Source organism: Erythrolamprus reginae, chromosome 7 (genome assembly GCF_031021105.1).
Source record: "Erythrolamprus reginae isolate rEryReg1 chromosome 7, rEryReg1.hap1, whole genome shotgun sequence".
NCBI classification, from domain to species: Eukaryota; Metazoa; Chordata; class Lepidosauria; order Squamata; family Dipsadidae; genus Erythrolamprus; species Erythrolamprus reginae.
In genome coordinates this window covers 63444768-63471563 of record NC_091956.1, presented here as the reverse complement: position 1 = coordinate 63471563, position 26796 = coordinate 63444768, and positions in this window count along the sequence as shown.

The window sequence follows — 26796 nt, the reverse complement described above, 5'->3', positions numbered from 1 at the left end:
TATCCTGACAATCTTCCAGATTGTAATAATGAACCTCTGATTAGATTATTTTGGAAATATGTATGGTTTGTGGGTTTTTCCTTCCCATAAATAAGTATGCCACCCTGCTTGTAAATCATGGCCTTATAATGTAAGTATTTTTTTATTGTTTAAAAGGCTATCCACTCTTTTATCCACATTAACAGTGCAGACTGATAATATCATTTCCAATCTAGGAAAGCCACCTGTAACTCAGCTTTCCTGTAATAGTTTACGTTTTATTCTTGGTTTTTTCCCTACAAATTTGGTTATTGTTTGATTTAATTCCTGAAAAAAAGATATAATTTTATAGGTACCATTTGGAACAAATATAACCATCTTGGGAGTATATTCATTTTTATAGATGCAATTTTCCCCACTAGTGACAATTGTATCTTCCCCCATTGTTCCAGGTACTGTTTTGGTTTTTTGTAATAATTTAGCGAACCAGTAGTTATCTTCCTTGTGTTGAGCTTCTTGCAGTAAGCCAAATTCCTAAATACTTAACTTTTTAAGTTATTTGCAATACAATTTTCTCAACCATTTTCTTTTGCTGATTTCTTGTAAGATTTTTAGTTAGTATTTTGGTTTTATCCTTGTTAATTTTAAGTCCCTCCCCCTTATCAAATTATTCTATCTCTTTCAGTAATTTAATTCTCGATTATTTACTTATTTACTTATTTACTTATTTACTTATTTACTTATTTACTTATTTACTTATTTACTTATTTACTTATTTACTTATTTACTTATTTACTTATTTACTTATTTACTTATTTACTTATTTACTTATTTACTTATTTACTTATTTACTTATTTACTTATTTACTTATTTACTTATTTACTTATTTACTTATTTACTTATTTACTTACTTACTTACTTACTTATTTACTTATTTCTTATTTACTTATTTACTTATTTACTTATTTACTTATTTGTCTGTCTGTCTGTCTGTCTGTCTGTCTGTCCGTCCATCCATCCATCCATCCATCCATCCATCCATCCATCCATCCATCCATCCATCCATTCATTCATTCTAATAAGAGAGAAACCTAGGGATGGTAGGAACGCTGATGCACTTATGCATGCTCCTTGCTGATGTCTAAGGAATTGCATGAGGTCAACAGTGGATAGTCTAAGGGTAAAGTTTTTGGGGTTTGGTGATGAAACGACAGAGTCCGGTAGTGAATTCCATGCATTAACAACTCGGTTGCTGAAGTCCTTTCTTATTCTAGCTCCTTTTATATCTTCATATATCTTCATTTTGCCTAACCTGTTTTAATACCTGTATTGAGAGTATGAAAATTAGAGGTGACAATGGCCACCTTAATCTTTAGTCCTTTCAAATAATGCCCTAGAGCTTGTTTCCTTCTCCTTTTTTCATTGCTCCATCTTGCAACCCTTTAGAATTTTAACAGGTGTCTTTTATAAATTCAATATGAGAAAGTTATCAAAGTCAGTCTTTTGGTTTGCCATTTATATATGTCCTTTTGAATGATTAAGGCATCATTCAGTTTTCATTTGTAACATTTTTACCCTATAACATTCTTGTACCTTGTCATTTTTAACTCAATTTTCATATCAGTTCAGTCTTATTTGGTAAACACTTTCCTCTTGTTTAATATCTGAAATCTGTCTATAAGGGTAAATATTTTCAATTGCTCACCATTCCTCCATTGTTAATCCAGTGTTTTGTCCACTGTGCTAGTTAGCCCAATTTAAGAATTCTTCTCTTTAATTGTAATCTTTAGTTTCTTCAACTTTTCAGTTTATTTTGTTTACTTTCAATGATTCAAAGCACAAGCATTTTTCCATTGGAATCTTACCGGCTACAATTATAAAACTTATTGATCAGAAAGTTCTTAGTAATTGAAAAACATTAAAGAAACAATTTCCAAAAGTGATTAAGAAATTAGACTTTATTAAATTGAACAAATGATATATTGAAATTTTAAGGATAAGTTATTAACCTTATTAATGGATCTCAATTATTTTAACCACAATGAAAATGTTGAAGTAGATGCTATAGAATAGTAGTACAGTATATTAAGAAATTTTAAGGATAAGGTTTTTTGTTTTATTAATTGATTTTAATTATTTTAATTATATTGTTAAAATAGAAATACAGAAGTAGATTTTAAATTACATTAGTATATTACTCCAATTATTTTAATTACAAGGTTAAAATGGAAATACTGAAGTAGATGTGATATTATAGTAGTATATTATGAGTTGGTTTTCTGTATTGATCTAAATCACAATTAGTCTTTTTTTCCTGTATTAGTAAGACTTCTATGCTTAGCGGAACAATGGTAGCTCCTTTAAATGTTGAATGTTGTTTGTTTTGTTTTTCATAAAGGAAAATTAATTTAATTTTTTTTTAAAAAAAAGAAATTAGACTCAGCACAATTTGGGGCCGTAAGGCAACACTGTGGCTTTGAACTAACTAACTAACTAACTAACTAACTAACTTACTTACTTACTTACTTACTTACTTACTTACTTACTTACTTACTTACTTACTTACTTATTGGATTTATATGCCGCGCCTCTCCGGACTTAATGGAAGTATTGTTGCTCAATTCCCAAATTGAGCAAGTTGACTGAAACCTTAATTCCTGCAGTTTACTCATGATTATAAGATATCCAAAGTAAGCCAATTATCTCATATTGCTTCAATCTCTGGAGAAATATGGCCAGCCACTCTGGCTGTTGATCTTGCCATAGATGTCTATAGTTTGTCATGAATTGTCATTGGTAATTCTGGCACTATATTGATTGAAATTGGAGGAAACACCATAATTTTACAACAAAAGATATTTTCCTCAATTTTTAATGAAGTAAACTACCTCTGTATACTCCTACCATATTATTAAATTTTATTCATTTGTAACTATAGAGATGTGATAGGAGATACAGCAGGATATATCACAATGAAAGCAAATCTTTTAAAATAAGCTTGCTCTATGAATTTCACATTTCACCAATACTTTTTCTTTGAGTACATTTGCTGTTCATTTGGCTACTTCCTAACATAATACAAAAATAAATGTCTCTTTATAAGAAAAAGCATCTAAAATTTGACAGGAATATAAACACTAAACTATATGTTATATGATGGATTTAAATTTGCCAGATCTCAATCTTATTATTTTGGGCCTGGTAATTATTTTGGAGATATGTATGAGAAAGAGAGAGGGAGAAAGAGAGAGAGAGAGAAATATTTTGTGTGTGTGATTGTGTGTATGTGTGATGTATACATAGCATACAACTGCACACATATTTGCATGCATGAACTTGTTTATGTGTTTGTGTGTAGAAATCTATCAATACTATACATGTTTCATTTCAAATACAGTGTACAGATCATTTTTACACAAAAGTAGAATATAGGTCATTTCAGCAGCTTATTTTTTTTAAATAGTTATTCTCATGTTCCAAATATAGTCCTATAATATAGAAGACTTATTACAACTAGTTCAGGAGGAAAATGTTTTTATCCTCAAAAACTTCTTTCTGTCAACTTGAACCTGGAAAAGTAGATCAAATTAATCTGGGGAGAGAGAGGGAAAAGACTTGGGAATATATACTGATTTTTCTTCCATTATAATGCTCCCATAAATCATAATCATCATATGCCAAGCCTATGTGTCCTTGATTTTTGCTTGGTAGAATCTAATCTTATAACTCAAGCTTTCCAAAAAGGAACATTTTTCTTACTTTTTCTCTTGGCTTATGAATTTTCTTCTGCTTCTTCTATTTTTAATTTTTTTTCCTATTTACTTCCAATGTTGCTCTAACTGATGGCATCTGAAGGTCATCAGATAAGCTGATAAATAGAAAGAGTTCTATGAAAGTTGGGTCTTCTAAAAAACTTGCTATCATTTTATCCTATAGTTTTTATAATAGCTTAATGTTAGTACCTATAACAATTTTCTTTTCAATTCCAAAAATGAGTAGTAGACATTTAAAATTAATCTCTTTTTGAAATGTTTACTTGTTATTTTTTTCAGTCTGATTATTTTGAATGTTTACAACCAATTGGATATTTCATCTTATCTGTCTTAACCCTGCTGTTCTGTTTAAGAAAAGTAACAAATCTTCTGTTCCCGGGTCACCCTGACCCGGACCGAAAACTCTTCATTTGCAGTGCTTATGTTTGGTCAATTTGAATACTTTTTTCACTTGGAAAGTAGTCTGAACATTTCTGCATACAATGATATGAAAATTGAACTGAAGAAATTAATCCTTATTGGTTTATTTTGCACATAAATATGCCTCCCCCCCTGTTTTTGTGAATTTTCTTTAGGTTTATTGATAATTATGCCTGCAAAATACATTCTATTTTACTAAAGTTGGTATGGGATTGGTAGCTTGAACATTTCTGAACATAATGATATGAAAATTGAACTGGAAAAATTGATGCATATTGGTTTATTTTGTTGTTGAAATGCACGCCCCCCCCATTTTTAAAAAATAGTCTTCACTTTATGGATAGTTTTGCTAGCAAAATACATTCTATTTTACTAAAGTTGGTGTGGGATTGGTAGCTTGAACATTTCTGAACATAATGATATGAAAATTGAACTGGAAAAATTGATGCATATTGGTTTATTTTGCACATAAATGTATGCCTCCCCCCGTGTTCAATTATTTCAATTTATATAAAAATTATGCTGTTAATTTCAAACTTACATACTTTTTTTTAGTAAAATGGATTTGTTTCATAAAATTAGTTCTCTGGCTACAATGTGGTTGATTTTCAAAAGGATATTCCAAATATTTCTAGACAAATATGTATAAACAGTGACAATAATGGCACATAGCAAGGCCGGGGGGTGGGGGGTGGCCCTTTTGTGGCAAAAATAAACCAATAAGAACCATTTTTTTTCAGTTCATTTATATTTTTCTTATATTCAGAAATGTTCAATTTAGTATATCAAACCTTTTGGGGGAAAATTCCTTAGGGATTTGTAGCCTTAAAAAATAGAAATTGACACGAAATTAAAAAAGGATGGGGGGAGGGGCTTTTTGATCAAAATAAAAATATAAGTCTCAATTTTTCCAGTTCAATTTTCATATCATTATGTTCATAAATGTTCAAACTAGTTTTCCAGTTGAAAAAGTTTTCAAAAAGATCAAATTCAAGTACCTAAAAAAATTATTTTTGGTCCGGTCATATACGAACAGAAACAGACTCGAAGTTATGATTTTTTTTTGCCCAGAAAACAATTAGCCACCACCCCAAAAATATTTTTTGATGATCAGCATTGTTAAATTGAGTAAATGAATGCCTAAGATTTTAAAGAATATTTCGGATTTGGAGCATAAAAAAATAAAAAGTGAAAATGGTTGCAAGCAGCCGAGGGGGGGGGGCTTATTTCTGATATTAAAAAACCAATAAGAATCATTTTTTTCAGTTCCTTTATATTTTTCTTATATTCAGAAATGTTCAAGCTACCAATCCCACACCAACTTTAGTAAAATAGAATGCATTTTGCTAGCAAAACTATCCATAAATTGAAATTTTTTTCACAAAAACGGGGGGGGGCGTGCATTATATCCGCAAAATAAACCAATAAGATTTACTTTTTTCATTTCAATTTTCATATCATTGTGTGCAGAAATGTTCAGACTACTTTCCAAGTGAAAAAAACTAAGCCCCCCACCCCCCCAAAAAAATTCTCATAGAGAGAACCCCTGAAATGATGAAAAGCCATGAAATTTCAAGTTTCAGATATGCAGGGAAAATTTTTTACAGGGACTCAAACTTGGCTTCGGGTTGCATACGACCCGAACAGAACAGCAGGGTTAAAATTGCAATTGTCACATACAAATTGATCAGAATCTTTTACTCATGTTTAAATGTCCATATCAGAGAGAGACAGAGTGTTCAAAAAATCAGTAGTGGATGTATAGAGGTAGATAGAGATTTTTAAAAATATCATATGGAATATTGTGAGACTATTTATTATTAAAATTAACAAAGATTCTGACCAAAACAAATTTTCAAGTGAAACTGAAGAAGAAAGGAAAATTAAGTTGCATATATTCTTAAGACTTACTGGATTTTCATAACACAATTATTGCACATAAATCAAATTAGAATAAACATAGATGCCTGGATCTTCATCAGCTTTCTGCTTCATAAGTCTGCTTCATAATGGTTTTCGGTGGGTTTTTTTTTTTGCATTTTTATACACAAATTGATACACAAAAAGGTTTTATAAACAGTTGCAATAGTTGAACAATTTGACAAATAAGTTACAAAACAAAGCTATTAGTGAGCATCTGCAAGCATCCAAATAGTGAAAGAAGAATCCTGGGATTTGTTCTTGAGATGTTGGGACAAAATGGCAATGAATGGGAAACATGCAGAGATAATTTTAATTTATTGTGGTCATGTTTATACATGGAAGTATAATCACATTATACTTCATCACACTATACTTCCATAATCACATTAAGCCATATATGTTGTACAAAACATTTTATTAATTTGTGACCATATTCCAACATAGGATATTAGATTATTTGAATAAATCATGTTCCTGTTAGTGTGATAAGCATATCCTTGAAAAACAACTGCAGCATACAATCTTAAAAAATAATATACAGAGATAAAGCAGAGAACACAGATATCTCAATGGTGTCATCATTTAGAATTTGCTAAATGCTAAATGCTACTTTGTGTCTGGCTTGATTCCAAAAACAAATTTTAAGTAGTGATTTCTTACTTTAACATTTGGTTAATAGGTCTTAATTGATTAACTTTTTTTATTGCTTTTAGCTGACTTGAAGCATATTTAGGAAGAAAACTTCTTTAATCACATTAAACTTGTTCCGTTTTTACAGAGGAACAGTCCAGAAAAAAAATAACCAACAAAAACTTCTGCGCCATTTTTAACCCCCATTTATATCAATTTGGCTAGCTGACTTCAACTGAAATTTCCCCGTATCTTTCATTCCCCCCACCTGTCCTTGCGACATACCTCTTGTTCTGCTTTGGGCTTACCGGATCAGAACAAAAAAGACCACACGAGCAAGAGATTCAATTCAAACACTGTTACAAAGATGCTTTGTGCAGGCAGGAGCTGATTTTCAGTTCATGTTGGCAGAGGCCCCGTTCAATTTGGCCAATTCTGTGTACCCTGATTGGCCTCTGGGAGGTATGTGGCAAGAGACAGTCCCATAGATAGTCTGGTCCTGAGCCATGTAGAGCCTTATAGGTAATGGCCAACACATTGAATTGTGACTGGAGACTAATAGGAAGACAGTGCCACTCGCGGAGCATAGGTGTTATATTTATTATTATTTATTTATTTATTAATCAGATTTGTATGCCGCCCCTCTCCGCAGACTCGGGGCGGCTCACAGCAATCGCCATACAATGTAAACAAATCCAATATTTAAATTAATTTTAAAACACCACGAGTTAAAACCAATCATACACACTAGCATACCATACATAAATTTTGTAAGCCTAGGGGGAAGGGAACATGTCAATTCCCCCATGCCTGACGACAGAGGTGGGTTTTAAGGAGCTTACGAAAGGCTAGGAGGGTGGGGGCAACTCTGATATCTGGGGGGAGTTGATTCCAAAGGGTCGGGGCCGCCACAGAGAAGGCTCTTCCCCTGGGTCCCGCCAAACGACATTGTTTAGTTGACGGGACCCGGAGAAGGCCAACTCTGTGGGACCTAACTGGTCGCTGGGATTCGTATGCAAAAAACCTCACCAGAACACAGACACACCAGCATCTTTGTGTACGATTTTGCTTAAATTTGAATTAAATTAAACCAGTCCACTATTTCTAATACATCTTCAGAAAAATCTGTTGCATCAGCATTCCTGATTGGTTACTCAAATGTGTCTTAGACAAATTGCAAATTGATCTACCAGAATATTTGTTTAGGGCACACAAAAATGAAATATAGTTTTATTTGATCATATATTTGATATATTGTACATTAATGGCACAAAATATAAAAGAGAAGTAAAAATAAATATGAAGAGTTGAAAAGAATTCAAAATTCATATTGTGTGTTAAGAAATGAGATATTCCAGGAAACCAAGGAAAGAAATTTGGCTAGTTGTTGACATGGCCTTCCATTCTTTTGTCTTTTCAAACATCAAAGTATTCATATAAATTTTTATACTTAATTTGATGTTTCCCAAATCAGTTATGACTCTTGCTGGAAAGAATGTACATGAATAGCAACTTAAAACTGAAGAATTCTTGAATAAGGAAGAACAGCTTGACACCTTTCAATTCTTTATTGAAAATATCATTTATTTATTTATTTTGTCCAATACACAATGAGGGTTTTAGTGGGTATATATCTACACATAGTAAAATTCATGATGAAGGTTATAGAGGAGTTACTCATAGCAAAATATATCTAAGAAATAATAGAAAAATATATACATGATGAAGGTTATAGAGGAGATACTCATAGTAAAATATATTTAAGAAATAATAGAAAAGAAGATATAGTAATAGAACATATCAATGAAAGAATGGAAGAAGAGATATAGGAATAGAAGAAAGGTATAGGAGATATAGGAGAGCAATAGGACAGGGGACAGAAGGCACTCTAGTGCACTTGTACTCGCCCCTTACTGACCTCTTAGGAATCTGGATAGGTCAACTGTAGATAATCTAAGGGTAAAGTGTTGGGGGTTTGGGGAGTCCAGTAATGAGTTCCACGCTTCGACAACTCGGTTACTGAAGTCATATTTTTTACAGTCAATTTTGGAGCGGTTAATATAAAGTTTAAATCTGTTGTGTGCTCTTGTGTTGTTGTGGTTGAAGCTGAAGTAGTCGCCGACAGACAGGACTTTGCAGCATATTTATTTATTTATTTATTTATTTATTTATTTATCTATTTATTTATTTATTTATTCTTTGTCCAATATACAATACATATGGAATGAAATAGACATTAAGTAGTATATATAGGGATAGTAAGTAAAAAAGAAGAGGAGTGGACGAGAGGGAGAGAATATATAGAATATATGAGAAAAGGAAAGGTAATTGGACAGGGGACGTTAGGCACATCAGTGCACTTATGTACGCCCCTTATCATGATGTTCTTCAGAAATGCTCATTAGTTGAATTCAGTTGGCTAGTGCAGGAATACCAATTTCATGGGAATTTCAGTGCCTCATAACATATTCAGTAGCAAATGCAAAGCAAACCACCTGCTACCGCACAAATCCCAGCGGCCGATAAGGACCCACAGAGTTGGCCTTCTCCAGGTCCCATCGACTAAACAATGCCCTCTGGCGGGCCCCAGGGGAAGAGCCTTCTCTGTGGCGGCCCCGGCCCTCAGGAATCAACTCCCCCCGGAGATTAGAACTGCTCCCACCCTCCTTGTCTTTCGTAAACTACTCAAGACCCACCTATACCGCCAGGCATGGGGGATTTGAGACACCTTTCCCCCAGGCTCATTTATGTTTGGTATGTATGTGCTGTTTGGTTTTTAATTATGATAGGGTTTTTAGTTATTTTTAATATTAGATTTGTGCCATTATAATATTGTTTTTATCGTTGTTGTGAGCCGCCCCGAGTCTTCGGAGAGGGGCGGCATACAAATCTAATAAATTGAATTGAATTGAATTGAACACAAATGGACTCCAAATTATTAGGACCATGGATCCTTTGTTATTTTGTTACATATTACTTGAGTTGCTATATGACAACAGTATCAAAAGGAATGGTTTAAATATTCATTTGTGTCTGAGAATAGAAGGAAGTCTCCGGATCTAAAACCAAATCTTTAGAGGCCATTTCCATTTTATTTTTTTTAAAACCAAGACGTAAGTGAAGAATAATCAGCCAGCTGCTTGCAGAAGCACAAACTGTGGATATATGGCTTCATAGATTCAGAACAATAGCACAAAATGAATGAAGTAATTATCTCCTATTTGCTCACTCCAGAGTTCATATAACAAAAAGTGGGTGGCAAAACAGAAGTTCTTCAGCCTCCAGTTGGGAATCTCGTGCCTACTTTTCCTTTGTTCTGTAAAAGTAGGTTTGTTCTGGCATGTGCTTATATACAATAAGTGCTACGGGAAATCAAAATAAATCAAATGAAGGACAAAAGTGAAAGATGCTTTGTAATCATCGATTTTGTACCAAAAGATGCAAATTTTTTTGACAGCAAGAACATAAGAGCAACTCTTCCATTTTCCTGCTGATTTTTCCACTGCTGCTAATCCAGCCAGGCACCCCAATTTTCCATAACTTTTCTTTTTACCAATTTTTGCATCTCTCTTCCTAATGTCTTTCTTCCTATCAAACTGTTACTGCCTTTGTCATCTCCAATCTCCAAGTGTTTTTTCCAGAAATATCAGTAAAACTTTGATTTGAAAGTTTCTGTTTACTGTTTCATAGCCAGCAGAGCAACTACAGACAAGTGGTTGGAGTTGCATTCCACCAATGCAATGGAAATCACATCCTTTCTGAACAATGCATAATGTACAATATACAATGGCCTACCTGGAAGTCTGTATTTGTGGTAAGAGTCAGACTCAAATTTTACCAATTGCATCAAAGCCCTTTAAATGGATCTTTGTTAAATTGAGTTTTCTTTATGGAAAAATGCAGGGGAAAGAACTCCAGGAAATCATGGATATTATATAAAAAAATATTACAGGATAAAGAAACAACTGTTTATGTTTTAATGTAATACTGTAACTGTTCGTGTTTCTTTCCCCCAAGTTAAATTCTGTAAGTTTTAAGAATTATTCACAAGGTTTCAACTTGGACATGAAAGTTGACAGCACCTATCTGCAATTCTTTAAAGTACCTGCATATTTTATCCAAATTATGTAGCAGTTGCAGAAAACAGTCATGAAATTCCAGGGTGTGTGGGGAATAGCTGTTTCATATGTTACACACATATACTACTGTATATCATTTTAAAATCTAGTTTAATAATAGGTGATAAGATATTCTGTTATAAAATATGGCCAGAGTCTGTAAGAGTTATTTTCTATCACTTATTTTGTTATGATTATTTTAAGGAATTTTACTAACTTACATTACTACTATCTTAGATACAACAATAGTAATATAACCAACCTAAGCAAGTTTTGATTGCTCACTACAGAGTTCCACCTTAGTCACTTCTAAGTTGCTAGTATTAGATAAACTGTAATTTTGGCACACAATATGTTTCAAAACTATAAGTATAAATAAGAAAAAATAAAGTTAAATTTGAAATCACTGAAATTGATTATAGCAAGAGAAGTAGTGTTCAGAATTAAGCTGATATACATTAACATGGACAGACCACTTTTGGCTCTTCCTCCCTTTTCACTCGGAGAAGCTTTGGTGTACTGAGAATAACATTAATCTATATCAATCTCGCCAACTACACAAATTTCTTGCCTAAATATAACATAAAATTTTGATTAATATTGTTCTGTCGGGCTCTCTGGTACACTCCTCTTAAAAATTAACAGGTACAAATTTCAGATACACACACATTTGAAAATTCAAAACAATGTTCTTTATAATGAAAATTCACTTAAACTAAGCCCTCCTTTTGTATAGCAAAGAGCATTTGTCTCCAAACAAACTGGTAATTTGTACCAGTCCCTTATCAGTTCTGTGATACTTAGCTTGCAGCTGTGAGGCAATTCACAGTCCTTCTTCTTTCACAAAGTGAAACACACTTTGCTCTGGTTTAGTTTCAAAGTGGGGAAAAATCAGCACACAAAAGGTCAAAGTCAGTAAAGCAGTCATGAAACACAACGATCAGATAATCCTCCACAATGGCCAAACCCACAGGCTGCTATTTATAGCAGCCTCACTAATTACCACAGCCCCACCCAACCACAGGTGGTCTCATTTACTTTGATAATAATATCTCAGTTGTTGTTGCCTATGCATCGCTCTCCGCATGCGTGGCTGTATCATTAGCTCTTGTTCTGAATCCAAGGAGGAGCTAGATAATTGATCTCCTTCTGAGCTGTCTGCCACACTCTCCTCCTCCCTGTCACTCATGTCTTCTTGGTCAGAGGAGCCTTCATCAGCAGATTCCACTGGGGGCAAAACAGGCCTGCAGCATGTGGATGTCTCCCCCACATCCCCAGTCCTTGGGGCAGGAGCTGGGCCAGAGCTAACCACAACAAATATTTTATAAAGCAATAATCTGAGCTTTAGTAGCTGTCCAACTATGTTCCATGTCCACAACAAAGGACAAATGAATATAATATTTGTCAGGAAAATAATCAGCATTCCCAGACAAGGATGAAGTAGATCGAATTGGGTGGAAATCTTACATGTCAAGAATAGAATGACAAGGTAAAACCAGACTTATGGTCAGTTCAATTTTTTCTGAAGAGTGAACAATCAGATGATTCTGAAGAGTGTAAGACCCTGGAAAGAAAACTGCATCATGTCCTATAAGGCCTGAAAGTCTCTGAGATTGTGAAGTATCCTTTGTAAGAGTAATTGTGGCTTCCTTAGTAGAGGCAAAACAGAATGGTATGGTAGTAAATAAATATGTCTCCTGCATTTTATGTGTGGTTATTTTCACATTTTTTGAAAATTGTTTTTATATAAATAAAGAAAATGATACAATATTATCAATTTTTATTATATTTTACAAGAATACAGAGTTTTTATACATGACCTTGTACATTTGTTATTTAAACATAGATGTGGTATATTTAAATTATTTTCAGAATTTAATAAATTAATTCCCGTAGGGTTTTTTAGTTATATTGTTTATTTTTGTTTTCTGTGACATTGTATCTTAACTATTAGATTATCATTTGGATGGGTGTATATTACTAGGCTTAAATTTCTTTTTGTTCATTTGTTTTGTTTTGCATTGCACAAAATGCAGCAGGAGTAGTAGTAGTAGTAGTAGTAGTAGAATAATAATAATAATAATAATAATAATAATAATAATAATAATAATAATAATAATAATAATGGCCAGTTCTTGGAGAAGAAAAGTGGATAAGGAAAAGACCTGGTCATGGCTTACAAGGGGAACACTCAAAAAGGAGACAGAAGGACTAATACTGGTGGCACAAGAACAGGCCATTAGAACAAATGCTGTCAAAGCCAGAATTGAAAAATCAACAGATGAAAAAGTGGTCGAAAATGAGCAAGCAAAACTACTGTGAGACTTCCGACTTCCGCTTGACTGAATTCTGAAGCATAACACACCAGACATTGTGATCGTGGAGGAAAAAAAAGTATGGATCATCGACATCGCAATCCCAGGAGACAGCAGAATTGAGGAGAAGCAGCTAGAGAAATTAGTGAAATACGAAGATCTAAAAATCGAGCTGCAACGACTCTGGCATAAGCCAGTTAAAGTGGTTCCAGTGGTACTTGGCATGATGGGCACAGTACCAAAGGATCTCAGTGGACATTTGAAAACCATCGGAATTGACAAAATCTCCATCTGTCAATTGCAAAAGGCCGCTTTACTGGGATCGGCAAACATAATTCGCTGCTACATCACGCAGTCCTAGGTGCTTGGGAAGCGCCCGACTAGTGATGAAATACGAAATCCAGCATAGTGATCTCGTTTGCTGTGTTGTACTAAAATAATAATAATAATAATAATAATAATAATAATAATAATAATTTATTAGATTTGTATGCCACCCCTCTCTGCAAACTCGGGGCGGCTCACCGCAAGTCTGGAAGTGATAGCACTTCCCTGGCTCGGAAGTGATAGCACAAAACATCACTGCATAATATGAACTAGTCACTAGAGACTAAAAGAGCAAGATGTTGAGCATAAGGAAGAAAAGAACAACCTTTTGGCTATTCAGAAACTGTCCTTTTTCTTTGGAGCCATTGCTCAGCTCTGTATTCACTATAAAACTCTTTGCAAGCACAAGTTGGAAAGATGCACCCGCAGCTGCCTTGATTGTTTAGGCAGCTGCTCCAATTAAGCTACAATTCTACGATAATTTGCTTTGTGAGGATTTGTACTGCATCTAAGCAGAAGGAATGATCGTCAGCCATTTTTGAGATATTGAAGGAGGCCTGGCTGTTTGTTTGTTTTTTAAATCACTGACATAGCAGTGCTCACCTTTTCTAAATCTACCACCCACAGAGGATTACTAAAAGAATATTAATGCCATTTTAAAAATCACCAGTACTGTATTTAACATTCAGTAGATAGGTGCAAAATACAGAAGGATCTTGACAAACTTGAACAATGGGTACTTCTTAACAAAATGAAATTCAATGGTGAAAAAAGTAAGATTCCACATTTAGGCAAGAAAAAAAATAAAATGCACAGGTACAATATATGTGGTACATTGCTCAACAGTAGTAAATGTGAGAAGGATCGTGGACTCCTAGTGAACAACCATTTAAATATGAGCCAGAGGTGTGCAGCAGCTGCCAATAAAGGCAACACAGTTCTAAGCTGCATTAACAGAGGGATAGAATCAAGATCACGTGAAGTCTTAATACTACTTTACAAGGCCTTTGTAAGGCCACACTTGGAATACTGCATTCAGTTTTAGAGGCTAAAACATATGAAGAATGGTTGCAGGAACTGGGCATGGCCAGTTTGATGAGGAAAAGGACCGGGGAGACATGATAGCAGTGTTCCAATATCTCAGGGGTTGCCACAAAAAAGAAGTCAACCTATTCTTCAAAGCACCTGAGGGTAGAACAAAAAGCAATAGGTGGAAGCTGAACAAGGAGAGAATCAACTTAGAACTAAGGAGACATTTCCTGGCAGTTAGAACAATTAATCAGTGGAACAACTTGCCTACAGTAGTTGTGAATGCTCCAACACTGGAAGTTTTTAAGAAGATATTGGATAACCATCTATCTGAAGTAGTGTATGGTTTCCTGCCTAAACAGGGGGTTGGACTAGAACAGTGTTTTTCAACCAGTGTGCCGTGGCACACTAGTGTGCCGCGAGACATGGTCAGGTGTGCCGCGAAGCTCAGAGAAAGAAAACAAGAGAGAGAGAGAGAGAGAAAGAAAGAAAGAGAGAGAAAGAGAAAGCAAGCAAGAGAGAAAGAGAACAAGAGAGAAAGCAATCAAGAGAGAGAAAGAGAGAGAGAAATAAAGAAAGCAAGAGAGAGAGAGAAAGACATAGAGGGAGGCAGGGAGGGAGAGAGAAAGATAGCAAAAAAGAGGAAAGAAGGAAGAAAAAAAGAAAGAGGGATGGAGAGAGAAAAAGAGGAAGGGAGAGAAAGAGGGAGAGAGAAATAGAGCGAAAGGGAGGAAGAGAGAGAATTTTTTTGTCCAATATTTTTTAGGAACCTCCCCCCCCACTCAATGTGCCCCATGGTTTTGTAAATGTAAAAAATGTGCCGCAGCTCAAAAAAGGTTGAAAATCACTGGACTAGAAGACCTCCAAGGTCCTTTCCAACTCCACTGTTATTATTGTTATTATTCTAGTGAGAACAAATTATATAGTTTGATTCTTCTTCTTCTTAGCATATTTCCAGAGGTGCAGGGTCCGCTTAATGGATCCTTGAACCCCACTTTGCATGGTTAGCTACATCTCCAGGGTGCAGGCCCACAGCTTGCATATCTTTGTTGATGGTACTTTGCCATCACTGTTTTGGACACCCGTGAGGTTGCCAGCCATTAACTTTTAGTTGGTAGGCATTCTTGGCCACAGTGGAAGGTGCTGTTCTCTGAACATGTCCATACCAATGGAGTCGGCCTTCTCTCATCTTCTCTATAATTGTTTCCACATCAAAATGTTGTCAAATGATGTCATTTGTGATAGTGTCAAGAAGGGGGATGCTCAATATCTAATGGAGCATTTGCATTTCCATGGCTTGGAAATTGCTTTTTGTCCCTGTTGTTGCTGCCCAGCATTCAGTGTTTGCAGTGCAATAGGGTGCATAGATGTCTTGTAAATCTGAGATTTAATTCATATAGTTTGATTACTATCAGTAAATATGTTTCAAATGGTATATAAGAAGATCAGGAAATGCTTGTACATTTGTATGTTCGGATTTCAGGTACCGTAAATTAAATGCACATATTGTTATATTTATAGATATTAACAATATAGAGAATAGAATATAATAGAATTTTTATTGGCCAAGTGTGATTGGACACACAAGGAATTTGTCTTGGTGCATATGCTCTCAGCGTACATAAAATAAAATATACATTTGTCAAGAATCATGTGGTACAACACTTAATGATTGTCATAGGGGTCAAATAAGCAATGAAGAAGCAATATTAATAAAAATCTTAGGATATAAGGAACAAGTTACAGTCATACAGTCAACATGGGAGGAAATGGGTGAAGGAATGATGAGAAAAAACTAGTAGAATAGAAGTGCAGATTTAGTAGAAAGTCTGACAGTGTTGAGGGAATTATTTGTTTAGTAGAGTGATGGGTTTCGGGAAAAAACAATATGGTCAAAGTATATGTACATTCCAACTATTTTCCACCTAAGAAGTGGAATTGAATTCACTAATCAGTTTATCTTTTGGTTGTTAGCTTACAATTAAACATTTCTGTGATGTGTGGATATTCCCTTTTCCAATTCTTTTTTATATAAAACACATCATGTATTGAGAAGAATTATTCAGAGCTATAAAGACCTTTAAATTTTTAATTGTGAGTCACACCAAGTTCAGATTTTCTTTCTTTCTTGGAAATGAAATATATTTGGAATCAGTGTTGAATGTATTCATGGAGATAACTACACATCTGTAAAATATATGAGAAGCATTTATTGAATATTGTACTATTCCTATTTTGTGCAATCAGTGTATCAGTTTTATGAATATGTATAGTAATAATGATAGAAGATTGAGAAGGTTGTTCCTATTTTTAAACAGCAAAAAAGAGGGGTTGCTAACTATAGACTTATCAGATTGACACTGACACTGGGTGCGAAGTGGTTGAGTATGAGTATTTGGGAAGGAAATATAGTATGGCTTTGAGAAAAAATAATCATGCCACACTAACCTGATTTCCATTTTTTTATAGTGTAAACAATTTAGTTGATGCATGGAAGACAGTAGTCATAGACAAACAGATGAAAATTTCACTTGAAATAGTAATAGGGCAGATGGTAAAATATGCTTGAGCATTGCTCTTGATAGATGTATACCAAACTAGCTCAATGATCATACCAGTGAGTATGCATTCTAGTCTGCATCAGACTAGAATGATGATGAGTGAAGTATGGAGGGTCCATTTTAGAGCCTCCACTGTTCAATGTATATAAATGAGTTTATAACCTTTGATTAGAAAATACAATTTGTAGATGAAGCAAATATAGGTAGAAGGCAAACAAATCTTAGAGGACATTATAAAAATTGTGGAGGGTCCTGAAAGAAATAATGGACAGGAAATAGGAAGAGGGAGATTATGATCCCGCTATATAGAGCGTTGGTGAGACCACATTTGGAATACTGTGTTCAGTTCTGGAGACCTCACCTACAAAAATATATTTACAAAATTGAACGGGTCCAAAGACCGGCTACAAGAATGGTGGAAGGTCTTAAGCATAAAACGTATCAGGAAAGAATTAATGAACTCAATCTGTATAGTCTGGAGGACAGAAGGAAAAGGGGGGGACATGATCGAAACATTTAAATATGTTAAAAGGTTAAATAAGGTTCAGGAGGGAAGTGTTTTTAATAGGAAAGTGAACACAAGAACAAGGGGACACAATCTGAAGTTAGTTGGGGGAAAGATCAAAAGCAACATGAGAAAATATTATTTCACTGAAAGAGTAGTAGATCCTTGGAACTAACTTCCAGCAGACATGGTAGATAAATCCACAGTAACTGAATTTAAACATGCCTGAGATAAATATACAGTGGCACCTCGGTACTCGACCACAATTCGTTCCAGAAGTGTGGTCGAGAACCGATTTGGTCGAGTACCGAATTTATTTATCCCATAGGAAATAATGGAAATGGATTTAATTGGTTCCCAGCCCCTGTTAACTCGCTGGGAACCAATTAAATCTATTTTCTTTATTTCCAATGGGATAAATAAATTCGCTACTCCAAGCTGCAGGAAAGGTGGGGGCTGCTGCAATCCCGGCAGCTTTGGGGGGCTCCTTTCCTCATTGCTTTGTTTTATTACCTGTAAGGAGCTTCAAAAACTTTTTTCCTGTGGCTGCAACAGCGGTGATTTCCCTTCCAGTAGCAAGAGCGCCGGGAACGTCACGTGATGAAGGGAAGCCGGCGGAGCCATCTCAGCAATTGCTGCCGCTCCAGCAGCTTCTCTTCATTACGTGACTTCCCGGGGCTCTTGCTACTGGAAGGGAAATCGCAGCTGTTGCAGCCACAGGAAAAAAGTTTTTGAAGCTCCTTACAGGTAATAAAACGAAGCAATGAGGAAAAGAGCCTCCCAAAGCTGCCGGGATTGCAGCAGCCCCCACCTTTCCTGCAGCTTGGAGCTCTTAGAGAGCTCCTCAGCGCCCTGAAGCTGCCGGGATGGCAGCTTCTGGGGGCTCCTTTCCTCATTGCTTCGTTTTATTACCTGTAAGGAGCTTCAAAAATTTTTTTCCTGTGGCTGCAACAGCGGCGATTTCCCTTCAAGTAGCAAGAGCGCCGGGAAGTCACGTAATGAAGGGAAGATGCTGGAGCGGAAGCAAATGCTGAGATGGCTCCGCCGGCTTCCCTTCATCACGTGACGTTCCCGGCGCTCTTGCTACTGGAAGGGAAATCGCGGCTGTTGCAGCCACAGGAAAAAAGTTTTTGAAGCTCCTTACAGGTAATAAAACGAAGCAATGAGGAAAGGAGCCTCCCAAAGCTTCCGGGATTGCAGCAGCCCCCACCTTTCCTGCAGCTTGGAGCTCTTAGAGAGCTCCTCAGCGCCCTGAAGCTGCCGGGATTACATTTCAGATAATGAACAAAATTTTCTCTGGCTGTTCGGTATCCGAATTTTTGTTCGGATACTAAAGCAAATTTTGGCAGAAAATTTCGTTCGATATCCGAAATGTACGAGAAGGGAAGCGTTCGAAAACCGAGGTACCACTGTATATTCATCCTAAGATAAAATACAGAAAATAGTATAAGGGCAGACTAGATGGACCATGAGGTCTTTTCCTGCCATCAGACTTCTATGTTTCTATGTTTCTATTTTAAACATGACTGAATGCAAAGTTCTACATCTGAATATTTTTCTAGCAAAATTACCAGATTGTATAACAGCTTTCTTCCCTATGTTATCTGTCTTGTAAACTTTCAAGATTTGTTTCTCTCACCGTGTACATGTATCCATCCAAACTAAACTGTATTGTTTCTCCATGTTATATAATGTATCTGGGCATATGCATTATCTATCTATCTATCTATCTATCTATCTATCTATCTATCTATCATCTATTTATTTAGTCATGTTAATGTAATGCATATAAGAGGTAAACATTATTTGAGAGCTACATGCAAAATCATTTTAATGTATGTCGATAGTGTACTTAGTTATTCTAAGTCTAAGTCTAAAAAGAGGAAAAAACAGATGCTTACATATAGATGGAAGGAACATAGTGGGTATCAGTGTGTGTGTAAAAATAAATCTAGATATCTAGATAAAAATCTAGATATCTAGATAAAAATCTAGAGCACAAATCTAACATGAACCAGACAGGAGAAGTTTTTCATTCAGTAGATAGAACAGACTTTCTTCAAATAATGCACTTTTCTTATATGAAGGCATATAAGCAGAAGCAAGACTGTCAACTATGCTGTAACAATCAGGGGTAACAGCAGCTAGTCTAGATGATCTCCAAAGCCTCTTCCAATACCTACAGGTTTCTAGGGAATTTTGAAAAGGTGCAGTTCTTAGATACAACTATAGAATTACAAAGCATAAAATAATGTGAACGACAATCTTATACATAGTACGGCAGGAAATCAACAGGAAGTAAGTGGATGTTGAATTGAGGCAATTATTTTTCACAAAAGAAGCCATCTTGTAAAGTTATTCTGAAAATGATTTTTAAATGTCTTCCTCCTTGTGCCAGCCTCGTCAATGGCTGAATTAAAATAAGTAATGTAATCTACAAAATGGAACAGTGCTTTATTGCCATGACCTTTAAACATGATACTGTTTTCTGATTGGCCATATATTTTGTCTGTTCTTCCAGGTTAGTGAGTAGTAAACTGGGAAACAAAAGGGGACAGGAAACACAGTCAATCAAAAGCAGAACCAAAAAAGAGAGAGCGTAAAATAAGACCTATGCTATAATTCATGGAACAGATGACATATTACATTGCAGAAAACTTACTCTCATGGTAAAAGTTGTAGCAACTGGAAATGACAAACTATCAATTTTCTTTCAAGGGTATATCTAGAATATAACCTTTAGTCTAAACTCTAGTAATGTACTCATAGAGTGGAATACAGTACTGTATAAATATGACTTTTCTAATTATTTTACGTCAGTGTGAAGAGATTAAAATTGAAAATTAACAGGAAGCGCTCACAAAAAATGATGAAATGTCTTCAATTTAGAAGCAGAAAGTTGTTTCAGGTGGCTATGTAATCTGGAGAAAAGAGGAATTGCTTAAATAATTTCAACCTGAGAATATTTTTAACCTGGGAATTTTGAATTAGCCTTTTGCTATGAATCCAAAATACTGTACCACCTCCATTTTTAATGCACCACTCTGGGCATTTTTAATTGTAACTTTTATTTTTAAAGATGTTTTTTTTAATCCAATGTACTGTTCATTGAAATTGATTACGTGATTGATATGAAGGCTATGGGGAAAATCTGACATAAAATTTTTTGCAGGTTTCATCCAGTTGGACATTTAATCCTATTCCAAATCCATTTCTTATAGAATGTCAGGTATCTTGAGTTATGGCTTTGCTCGACTCAGCCTTCCATCCTTCCGAGGTGGGTAAAATGAGGACCCGGATTGTGGGGGCAATAGCCGAGCTCTGTTTTTTTTAAAAAAAGTGCTATTGCTAACATGTTGTAAGCCGCCCTGAGTCTAAGGAGAAGAGCGGCATAAAAATTGAATAAATAAAAAAATAAAAAAAATCTGTGCCTTCTGACAAGTCCACCTCTCATTATCTAATGTCATGGAATGAAATGAATTCCCATTGTAAGTTGTGGAAATAAAACTATATTATGGATTGGGAGAAATAAAGAACCATTTCTTCTAGGATGTCATTGTTTTTTCAAGAATAGTCAATGGAAGGATATGAGAAAAGGAGGTTTTATTCTTATAGGAAGTTAGCACAAGAGCACCAGTGTAGCCATGTTTTTCATATGATCATTTTATTTTGCATAAGCAAGTTAAACTTTTGTAAACTTCTGTAAAATTGTAATCCTGAAAAAAAAAAGACTTTTTGCCTGTCAGCAATTGCTCACTTTCTGATAAACAGGATATAGTTTTTGTAGATAAAAGAGAGGGGGCACATGTTGAGAGGAAGTGGACAGATAGCCCAAGGTGATGTCAGAGTCTAATAAATGTGTTCTGTCGGGCTCTCTGGTAGACTCCTCCCAAAAATTCACAGGTACAAATTTCAGACCCACACACGTTTGAAAATTCAAAACAATGTTCTTTATCATGAAAATTCACTTAAACCAAGCACTCTTTTGGTATAGCAAAGAGCACTGGTCTCCAAACAAACTGGTAATTGGTACAAGTCCCTTATCAGTTCTGTGATACTTAGCTTGCAGCTGTGAGGCAATTCACAGTCCTTCTTCTTTCACAAAGTGAAACACATTTTGCCCTGGTTTAGTTTCAAAGCGGGGAAAAATCAGCACACAAAAGGTCAAAGTCAGTAAAGCAGTCACAAAATACAATGATCAGATAATCCTCCACAATGGCCAACCCCACAGGCTGCTCTTTATAGCAGCCTCACTAATTACCACAGACCCAGCCAACCACAGGTGGCCTCATTTTCTTTGATAATAATCTCTCAGTTGTTGTTGCCTATGCATCGCTCTCCGCATGCGTGGCTGTATCATTAACTCTTGTTCTGAATCCAAGGAGGAGCTAGATAATTGATCTCCTTCTGAACTGTCTGCCACACTCTCCTCCTCCCTGTCACTCATGTCTTCTTGGTCAGAGGAGCCTTCATCAGCAGATTCCACCAGGGGCAAAACAGGCCTGCAGCATGTGGATGTCTCCCCCACATCCACAGTCCTTGGGGCAAGAGCTGGGCCAGAGCTAACCACAACATAAATGTGCAGACTTCCAGGCAGGACTTTGGATGATAAGATAGGAGGAGATGGGAAGAATAGGGTGGAAACATGCTATATGTATAAATACCGAGTATCTGAAGGATATCTCTGTCCCATTCTGATTTAGAGACTGTATTTTCTGTCCATTGTGGGGACTGTTGTGCAAATAATAAAAGTTGTTTGTTATTGTTACTTGGACTCCTGTGAAATTACTTGGTGAATTTTTATCACAAAGAGTATTTCCATAATGTTTTTTTTTCTGCACCCACAACCTCCTAGGTACCCTTTCATTTCACAGAATTAACTTCTTAAATAATTAATTATTTATTATTAAATAAACTGGTGGAAAGAATTGAAAAACTTTATAACTCACGTACTGGGGAACTTGACCCCAAAGTCTAGGAAAGAGCTAGGTCTATGAGGTTATGACTGACCCTGTCTGGTGTTCTCATCTTTTTCTTGCCAAAATTCAATCCCAATTTGCCTTTCTTTAACTCAGCTCTATTTTCCATGTCCTGATATGATATGCAACAGGTCATAATATCACTAGCACAGATGATATTACCTAGTTAGGGTAATCTAACATCTGCAAGAAAAGAAGCCAGCTTAGAGAGCACCAACGATTCCTCAGGTCATAATACCGTTAACTCTTTCAGAATTATTCAGTACAATTTGTGTAATTGAAGAACAGAAGTTTAATAATAATGGCATCCTACCCACACCATTTGCAAGAAATTGTCTTATTTAAGATATCAACTGGCTGTGAGAGCTATCATAGGCTTTCCTAAATATGCCCATGTCACACCAACACTCCGCAGTCTGCATTGGTTGCCAATAAGTTTCCCGTCACAATTCAAACTGTTGGTTATGACCTATAAAGTCCTTCATGGCATCGGACCAGAATACCTCCAGGACTGCCTTCTGCCTCACGAATCCCAGTGACCAGTTAGGTTCCACAGAGTTGGCCTTCTCTGGGTCTCTTGACTAAACAATGTCGTTTGGTGCAACCCAGGGGAAGAGCCTTCTCTGTGGTGGCCCCGGCCCTCTGGAACCAACTCCCCCCAGTTATCAGAGTTGCCCCCACCCTCCCTGCCTTTCGTAAGCTCCTTAAAACCCACCTCTGTCATCAGGCATGGGGGAATTAAGATATTCCCTTCCCCTAGGCTTATAAAAAATTTATGCATGGTATGTCTGTGTGTATGATTGGTCTCTTAAATTGGGGTTTCTTTTTAAAATTAACTTAAATATTAGATTTGTTTATATTGTTTTATTACTGTTGTTAGCCGCCCCGAGTCTGCGGAGAGGGGCGGCATACAAATTTGATAGATAGATAGATAGATAGATAGATAGATAGATAGATGAATAGATAGATAGATACATAGATAGATAGATAGATGAATAGATAGATAGATAGATAGATAGATAGATAGATAGATGAATAGATAGATGAATAGATAGATAGATAGATAGATGAATAGATAGATAGATAGATAGATAGATAGATAGATAGATAGATAGATAGATAGATAGATAGATAGATAGATAAATGGTTGACATTCTCCTCAAAATGCAGGTTTCAGCAGGACAGGTGATGAAACGTCATTAATCAATGCCTTTTCACATATTGTAATGCATTTGAAGTGAACATATCAAAAATGTACAGATTGCCCTACATTACTCTCATATATTCACTGTTGGCACTTGGGTGAGCTTTTACTCAGAACTCTGACTGTGATCAACAATCTTCCATTTCTTGATTGCTAGCAGGAAGAGAAGAAGAAAGTTTCTTAAGAGACAATCATCCAGCAGCAAGGAACTATGTTTCTCATAATTCCTTGCTGCTTCTCTTTGTCTGCTGTACTGCAGCTGCATATGTATGTTCTGTTTTATAGGACTGGCTTGTCTGGTTTATCTATCACTTGTGAACATTTTTCTTCTTAGAAAATCTTACAATATTCCACAGAAATCGTGATTTTCACTTTGTGCTTGTGTTTCAGATTGTAAATCAAAGCTGTATCATACTACGTGAATCAGAAGCAATTAATCCAGGACAACATTCTAAAGGAAATATGATTTCAGATACATCCAACATTCAACCTTCTCTTTTCATGTCAGATGCTCTGGTGGATGCAGGATTGACAGATCTTCCCTATTAAGTTTAACTGTTATCACTCCTATGAAAATGTAAGCAGGTATAAGTGGAATAGTAGTGTTGCCAAATATCACACAAGTTGTGGAAGACTCAAAAGTTCATATTTTTAAAAGTCTTGCAACTCAAGTTTGTTTGTTTTGTCAAGGTAAGGAGATAACAGGTATAAGTATAAACATGAATATGAATACAGCAAATACACTGTATGAATAAATGGGGATACAAGGACAGGGATGATAGGCATGCTGGTGCACTTATGCATGGCCCTTACAGACATCTTAAGAATGGGATGAGGTCCACAGTAGACCTCATCCCATTCCTTAAGCTTCAACCTTAAACACAGTTTAAGGTTGAAGCTTAAACTGGGGGTTTGATGAAGTAACAATGGAGTCAGGTATAGCATTCCAGATATTGACCACTTTATTTCTGAAGTTGTATTTTCTGCAATTGAGTTTGGAGCGGTTAACCTTGAGTTTGTATCTATTGTGTGCTCGTGTATTATTGTGATTGAAGCAGAAGTAGTCATTTATAGATAGGACCTTGCAGCAAATAATTTGTGTACTACACTTGGGTCAGACCTAATAGGCAGCATAGTTGTAGCTTCTCCAAGCCCCAAATTTCAAGCCTGGTGGCATAAGGTATTCTATTGTGAGCAGAAGAGTGGATATATACTTTATACTTTCTATATATACAGAAAGCCCATATGTGCTTTTCATATTTTGAATACTTTTGTTTTCTTTTATTTTGTGTATCAACAGGCTTTATCTTTTGGTAACTTAAATGGCTTAGGATACACTTAAATGTAAATATAGCCCAAAGCAACCTGAAAAATATGAATCTGGTTTAATGATTGAAAAGAAGGGATTTTGTATGCATGACTATTGTATTTTCAAGCATTTCTTCCAAAGGATGTTTATAGTGCCGATGACACACACAGTATCAGTAATATCAAGTAAGTAGAAACATCACTAATAAATTAAAGAATGTGAAAATCAAACCATTATTTTATGTCATATGGAGAATTTATTCTTGAGAACAATTGCAACGTGACTCAGTACCTGAAGAATTCAGCATCAGTCTCATATTGCACAAAAGAGAATTAATCTTCCCTTTTGTGCAATATGAGTGTACATAATTGTCTGAGTGTAGTATGTAATTCAAAGCACTGTTTGTTCTTCTCTAGTATAGGAATCTTCCAATTCTGCAATAGAGTGTTCCCTCGATTTTCACGGGTTTGAACTTCGCGAAAAGTCTATACCACGGTTTTTCAAAAATATTAATTAAAAAATGCTTCGTGTTTTTTCCCCCTATACCACGGGTTTTCCCGCCCAATGACATCATATGTCATTGCCAAACTTTCATCCACCTTTGATAAATATTTTTTAAATAAACTTTAATAAATAAACATGGTGAGTAAATGGTTGCTAAGGGAATGGGAAATTGCAATTTAGGGGTTTAAAGTGTTAAAGGAAGGCTTGTGATACTGTTCATAGCCAAAAATAGTGCATTTACTTCCGCATCTCTACTTCGTGGAAATTCAACTTTCGCGGGCGGTCTCGGAATGCATCCCCCACGGAAATTGAGGGAACACTGTATACCAGTTGAGATTCCTTTGTGCCTGAGATCCCAAAGCCTGAATCAATATTTCAAAACTGAAAGATTGTCCTTATATAACAATTACCTGTTACAATTACAGACATCTTAGGAATGGGATGAGGTCCACAGTAGACAGTTTAAGGTTGAAGCTTAAACTGGGGGTTTGATGAAGTAACAATGGAGTCAGGTATAGCATTCCAGATATTGACCACTTTATTTCTGAATTTGTATTTTCTGCAATTGAGTTTGGAGCGGTTAACCTTGAGTTTGTATCTATTGTGTGCTCGTGTATTTTTGTGATTGAAGCAGAAGTAGTCATTTATAGATAGGACCTTGCAGCAAATAATTTTGTGTACTACACTTAGGTCAGACCTAATAGGCAGCATAGTTGTAGCTTCTCCAAGCCCCAAATTTGTGATACTTTATATGTTCATTAATTGATTGTACATTAAAAGCACACTTCTATCTCTGGTGGAGCTGCTTTGATTTCCAGCATGAAGATTACATGCTTAAATACACATTGATTATAAAGTGATTTATTTTATTTTATTCAATTTTGGTACATCCTGACTCCAGAAAAACTGTGAGAAAATCCCAATACAAAACAGAAAGCTAATAGAGAAATACAATGTCAGCTGCTTATCTTTGCTTTCTTTGAAGCTTGCTAGCAATTGCCATCACTGAGAGCAGGGAAGCACTTTGAGAAGGGAAAAGTGCTAGCGATGTGAAAGAATGCTGTGGGAATTTGTAAAGTATGGACACTAACCAGAGATGCCAAACTTCCTGCCTTCAATCACGCCAGCCCCGGGAAAGGAATTTACAATGGCATCTGAGGCACTGGGTTCCCAAAACATTGGAATAGAAACTGATTAGACTACCCTGGAGGGGGGTATG